This window comes from Cupressus sempervirens, chromosome 4 (assembly GCF_028749045.1).
Source record: "Cupressus sempervirens isolate cs-2001-9-10 chromosome 4, ASM2874904v1, whole genome shotgun sequence".
Taxonomy (NCBI): domain Eukaryota; kingdom Viridiplantae; phylum Streptophyta; class Pinopsida; order Cupressales; family Cupressaceae; genus Cupressus; species Cupressus sempervirens.
This window is the reverse complement of record NC_143121.1, coordinates 79,196,685-79,202,689: the sequence shown is the minus strand read 5'-3', so window position 1 is coordinate 79,202,689 and position 6,005 is coordinate 79,196,685.

Below are 6,005 nucleotides of genomic sequence, written 5' to 3'. Positions count from 1 at the left end.
AATGATTTTTTGGTCCAGGAATAGGGACAAATACATACGATCAGTCAACGGTATATTACATGGGCATTTGGTGGCTTCATTTAATAAGATTTTTTATATAATATGAATTATAAGGAATCTAGGTAGTTTTCATGGGTTCATAAGCTTATCTAGCCTTAAAAAACCTAAAAAATAAATATTAAAAAACACCAATAAGTTATGGGAAAAGAGAAATAGTGGACCCTTAGTAGAAGAAATAAATGAAGTCTCTCTAATTGGACAGCTGACTAGGCCTTTTCACAAGGCAGCGTATATAGAAGTTCATAAATTTCCTTTATAATACTAGGTTACCTAACACCATCTATTTAACTTGTACCATTCACATTCTGTGACATACGTGGCAACGACTTACTTTACACGTGACAATGATAGGATCCAAAATTCTAACCTAATAGCCTACCATCATCCAGCTACCCCTTTGTTTGTTCTCAACAAATCCACTTAATAATTGCATCTTGAATTCTGTTCAATTCGGTTTACACCTCCAATCATTCTTTACGACTTCCTCGAAATAAAAGTGGAAACAAATTATTGTAAAATTATTCGCAAATAACTTCACCCATCACAAACTCTTGTTGTTTGATATTTTTATGAGGAGCCCACGTATCGTGAATGAGATACTTAATAAAACTATATTTAGTTGTAAAGTCAAGCATATATGCCAAATGAATGATTGAATGATTGTGATAGGATATTAATCTAGGGATCAAAGAGTATATGAAATCTTTAGATAATAATAAATTTGCTTTCCAAACAATTGTTTTCAAAGTATGCTAAAATATGTCCAAGTGGTATTGCATCCTGCATAAGTTCAAAGGAAAAGATAAGCTTATGAACCCATGAAAACTACGTAGATTCCTTAGAAATCATATTATATAACAAACGCGAGAAATATATTCGGTCAAATAGCTATTGCCCAGTCTGAAGGTGTAGATGACTTCTTATTAAGATTTTTCATAAATAAATGATAGCAATTCATATGTTTTCACTATTTTATACATCAAATCATTTGGTGCATCACAACGCGTTATCTTTTAAAATTGTTTCTGTCAATAGGAAATTCTACATCATGAAATGTTTCTTGTTTTCATTCTTCATTTTAATTCTACATCATGAAATGTTTCTTGTTTTCATTCTTCGTTTTAGTCTTATATTTGGCATTGTTCATTCAATTTTATATATAAATTCAAATTTGATTCGGTTCATGTGTCACACCAAGTGGGGTCTTTAAATACAGGATATCTGTTTAAATATTCTAAGAATGGTCTTGGCTGCGTAACTTTTGAAGAAAATATTTATCATCAGAACCTAAATACAATGCCTAGAAAGATTTTCACCTACAGTCCTTCAAGGAGGTGTTAGGGCGGAAGAGAAAGAGGAGAAAGCTATAATGAAAAGGAAAGTAGCAAAAATCTTTTTCTCAATCCCCCTTGAAGCCTCAATAGTCCTTAAGTTCTATTTCTTTACTCTCACCAAGAGTTGACCAAAAGTATAAAGTATTTCAAGGAGAAGAAGCAAATAATTGAATCCTACTGAGCATGTCACAAGACCTAAGTGATAGACTCTAGGATAGAAAAGAGGAAATACTAGACAATGCAATTTTTTTTCATTTATGCAATATTCATTTGTTAAAAAAATATAAATCTTTAAATTCATTTGCAAAGTATATTAAAATAGATATAACACATTGTGATTTGTAATAAAATAAAATCTAGGTTATTATAAATAAAGATTCAATAGCATTAGATGCAAAGGGTTTATGTGCATGGTGAAACTGTGTGGAATGTATAATTTATTTATAACATTGTTTGTTGGTAATTGCTTATGGATTAGATTGGAATCACACTTTGTTTTCCAACACAATCTAATCCAGAAGCAATTACCAACAATTTTAATAAATGTGAATATTTGAATGTTATTATTTTAAAATTAGTGTTAAAACTTATGAAGATCATAAAATTGATTGTATAAGACTCATTTGTATTTTATTATTTTTATTTAAATTCTTACTCATATATATTTGTCATGATTTTATATATTTTGTTTTTTTTTACATGAATTATTTCTTCTATTCTTCTAATATTTTATTTTTATATTATATATATTTGTTGTTTTATGTTTATCTTAATATGTATTTCTTTTTGTAATATATATGCAGTTAATATTGTTTTCATGTGTTCCCCTCACATACATACAATAATCTTTTTAATAAATGGTATTTTTAGTTTGAAATGACTTATTTATTATTTTCTTTTTAAATTTCTTTTAACAATTTTTTACATTTTTTTATTATTTTTATTTTTCATTTTTATTTTTAGACTTTATTAGTTTTGTTTATTTAATTTTTTTGGTTTTCTTTCTCATCTAATTTATTTTACTTGCCCTTGATTTTATTTTAAAAAAAAAATCATTTTTACTTGTCTTGCCTTGATTCATGTCCTTGTCTTTCCTTTTAGTCTCCTCCCTCTATCTCCCCACTCAATATTTATTAGGTTCTTAGTGTGCAATCTCTCATTTTTTGTCTTTATCTTATTTATTCTAATTTTGTATTATTATGAAAAATCATAGAGTATGAGTCAAAATATTCATGACAAAAAAAGATCACACAACCAAGATTAGAAGCTCAAAGAGCATAAACATCATATACATATACATCATCATCTAAGGTAGTTCTATAGTCATATATATGATTAATTAAAGAATACATGTTATAAATTACATACAATAACATCTAGAGAATATATTGTTGGAACTACAACTATGGAACAATTGTTATGTTGTCATTGATGGCAAACCTTACTAGTAAGATATTTACTAGTAGTGTAGAGTGTCATATCATTTGATTGATGAAGAGGAATTGAAAATAATAGATCATGAGATGACTTAGTAAAAGGTTGAGTTGAGATGTGAAAGTGTGATGGAATTACAATGGGCACTTGATAAGTTAGTACTTGACAAGATAATATGTTGTTTATTCATTACAATAAGCAAGAAAGAAAGATCAGTTGAGAAGAAAAAAGAATTAATTGAAGAAACCGAGTATCTCAAGTAAAAGATTAAGAAAATTAAGCATTGTCGAGCATAACAATGTTGGCCAAGAATCAATATTGGCTCAATGATAGAGAATATTGAGTGATAGTGATGATTGAGTCACATAGTACAAACCAAGCAAGATAGTTTAGTGATGACCTAGTGATTCAGTAATGATCGAGCAGTAGAACGTAGTTATGACTGAGTGTCAACAAACTAATAGTTTGAGAAAGACTCAAGATTTGTGGTTGACATAATTGAATTCTTGAATTAATCAAAATGTGTTGATGATAAGAATTAATGAGCTAGGTTATTAATGCATGAAAAGGATTAGTTAAGTGATCAAAGACTAAGATTTGAGGAAATATTTCTAGAAGTTTGAAGAAGAAAGAAGAAAAATAGAAGATGGCTAGATCCATTGAATTTGTTGAATCTAATCATAACTCTAAGATCTATAATTTGTAAGAATTTGGTATAGCTTTGATACCATATAAGAATTTTCCTTAGGGAAAAATGACACCGAGATCAAGAAGCTCAAGAACTTAGCATAATATGGACCAATAATGTATAATCATAATAACAATATGGAAAATGTATAATTGATGATACACACTAGAAGTTCCTATATATAAAGGCATCTAGAATGACTAGGAGTTAGCAAAGTGATAAGCCTCACAACTAAGCACATGTCCACCAAGAGTGGATTATCCTTCATTGAGCACATGAGTTTTTCTACATGACAACTCATATGACAATGCATACTCCTAGGTGTCTACATAACAACTAATATAATAATGCATTAATCCAAGTAAACTTAAGTAAAGTGTAAATAGTAATTAATTATTTACACTAACACCCCCACTTAAGTGCAACTTAGGGGAATGCACTTAAGCTCACAAAAAATATGATGGGTCTCGACTACTAGGCCATGTTAGGTACCCATGTACAAATGCAATGTTGTACATACAATGCAATGCAATATCTCAAAAAATGGAGAAAGAGGGAAAACCTCATGGGAAACCCCCCAACCCCCGCGCCCCCCCCCCACACACACACACAAAAAAAAAGATAGATAAGTACAATAAAGAAAGATGCATGGATGGATGGAATAATCAAGGCCCCCCCATTATGACATATATCATGCATAATAGAGAATGAAGACAAAAGAGAATCCAATGCCTACAAACAAAATTTCTCCCTTTAGGAAGAAGACACACCAAATATAGGTGCATGTATACTTCACATTGTAGATAGGAAGATGTAGGAAGCGAAGCAATGTAGCCTCCCCTCAATGATGAATGCACACCCATGAAAGAAGCTCCTTGATGACTAAAGAAGTTGCACCATGAAATTTTAATTAAGTTCCTCCTTGTAGGAAGAAGTGGTGCCATAGGTGTATTAGAGAATGCTCCCAAACTAGTAGGAAGAATCCTCAAAAGATATGATGCTTGAGGAAACTAGAATACAATCTCCAAAGACTGATATGTCTCCTTTGAAGTAAAAGAGTCCTCCATTTGTTGAAAAGAAGTGTCCACAATCATTTTAGTCTCAAAAGAAAGATCAAGTGGTTGAGGGTTAGAGTGTTCCCTCTCAACAAGTGAAGAAGAAGTCTCCTCAATAAAAAAAAGGTGGATGTCATCAATAATGTCTCCCACATCTTCAATGTAAGACTCAACAAACAACACTGCAATGTCTAGAAGGAAGTCATCCCTTGAAGCTAAAATAGGAAGACATGGTATTTCCTACTGCACTAAATCAGGAGCATCTGTGGTTGGAACTAGATCAATAGAAGCAATAGGAGTATCAGGAGGTAGGATTTCAACTAGAGTTGTACGTACCATAACTGGAGTGACTAGAGGTAGAATGTCCTCTAGGAGTGGAGGGACTTGTGGATCTCCATATGCTTTCCAAAGACATGTCCAAAGGTCATAAGGTTCACTTTCCTTTCAAAGTATAATAAAAAAATCCATACTGATATTTATAAAAATATCTTGAAGAATTATGCTAATAAGTGACTAATTAGTGTAAGAGGGCAGTTCTTTAGAACATTAATAAGGAAATACTTATGTTCTCTTAGATGATCAATCATCAAAGCACTCCATTTTTTATAGTTCCTTTTTGTCAACTTCAATTATAAACCAAACTAACACTTGTGAGATGATTCCATGAGATTAGCTAATGTGTGCACCCACAAAATGCAAAAACAATCGAAGAAACACCCCCCCCTCCCCTCGCCACAATGTATGGTTTGGCACTTTATATGTAGTGTGATTACAATAGTCACTTGCCAATTTAGGGCCTAAGTGGACTTCTTATTTTTCTATTTAAAACCTCCTCTTGGAGTTCAAATCTAATAATTAGCAATGTAGCTCAAATATACAACAATTATGAAGTTTAATTAAAGTAATACAATGCAAAAAATGACCTATTTTTGAAAAAGGTATTTCTATCCACACAAGCCTATAGTCTAATTACAGATGTAGAAAGAAGACAAAAAATTATGCACTTTAAATAAAAATGAAACCTAAAAAATGTATCTAGATGAGCCTATACAGAGCATATGAAGTTGCAAAATGCAGGATTAGACAGGTATAGTCACCAAAAATTGAATTTTTTGAAAAAATCATGGACCAAAACTAGAAAATAGTAGCACCACTAAAAAGTTTAGGAAATTCTAGCCAAAATAAAGAAAAAATAGACCTAGTTTGGAGTTTGGATGACTGAGATATGGTCTCCCAAAGTTTGAGTATCAAATCAAAACTCCATATGGTGAGGGGTCTGCCTTGATGACATTAGGAAAATATTAGGTTAAATTTAACATCTAAGAAACCATCATGGCAGTGTAATTGGCCTACTCATGATGGTCAAATGGCTGTCAAATTTAGGCTCATGGTTGTGATGACATCAGCAAAAAAAGGCCCAGTTGCATGATGTGG